Source organism: Physeter macrocephalus, chromosome 21, assembly GCF_002837175.3.
Source record: "Physeter macrocephalus isolate SW-GA chromosome 21, ASM283717v5, whole genome shotgun sequence".
Lineage (NCBI taxonomy): Eukaryota > Metazoa > Chordata > Mammalia > Artiodactyla > Physeteridae > Physeter > Physeter macrocephalus.
This window is the reverse complement of record NC_041234.1, coordinates 101,431,886-101,432,446: the sequence shown is the minus strand read 5'-3', so window position 1 is coordinate 101,432,446 and position 561 is coordinate 101,431,886. Positions and strand designations below refer to the sequence as shown.

At 34.6% G+C, this 561-nt stretch overlaps 1 protein-coding gene across 5 annotated transcripts in view; it reads right to left on the bottom strand.

The window, feature by feature from the left end:
- The window catches only part of OCRL (OCRL inositol polyphosphate-5-phosphatase), a 58,505-nt gene that overhangs the window by 44,899 nt on the left and 13,045 nt on the right, over positions 1-561 (bottom strand). The gene's annotated exons all lie outside the window — the stretch shown is intronic.

The following is a 561-nucleotide window of genomic DNA, read 5'->3' as shown; positions in this document are numbered from 1 at the left end:
CTCAACAAAATACTAGCAAACAGAATCCAACAGCACAATGAAAGGATCATACACCATGATCAAATGGGGTTTATCCCAGGAATGCAATTCTTCAATATATGCAAATCAATCAATGTGATACACCATACTAAACAACTGAAGGAGAAAAACCATATGATCATCTCAATAGATGCAGAAAAAGCTTTTGACAAAATTCACCATCCATTTATGATAAAAACTCTCCAGAAAGTGGGCATCGGGGGAATCTACCTCAACACAATAAAGGCCATATAAGACAAAACCCACAGCAAACATCATCATCAGTGATATTGGTCTGTAATTTTCTAGAATACTCTTTGACATAAATCACAGCAAGATCTTTTTTGATCCACCTCCTAGAGTAATGGAAATAAAAACAAAAATAAATAAATGGGACCTAATGAAACTTCAAAGCTTTTGCACAGCAAAAGAAACCATAAACAAGACGAAAAACCAACCCTCAGAATGGGAGAAAATATTTGCAAACGAATCAACGGACAAAGGATTAATCTCCAAAATATATAAACAGCTCATGCAATTCAA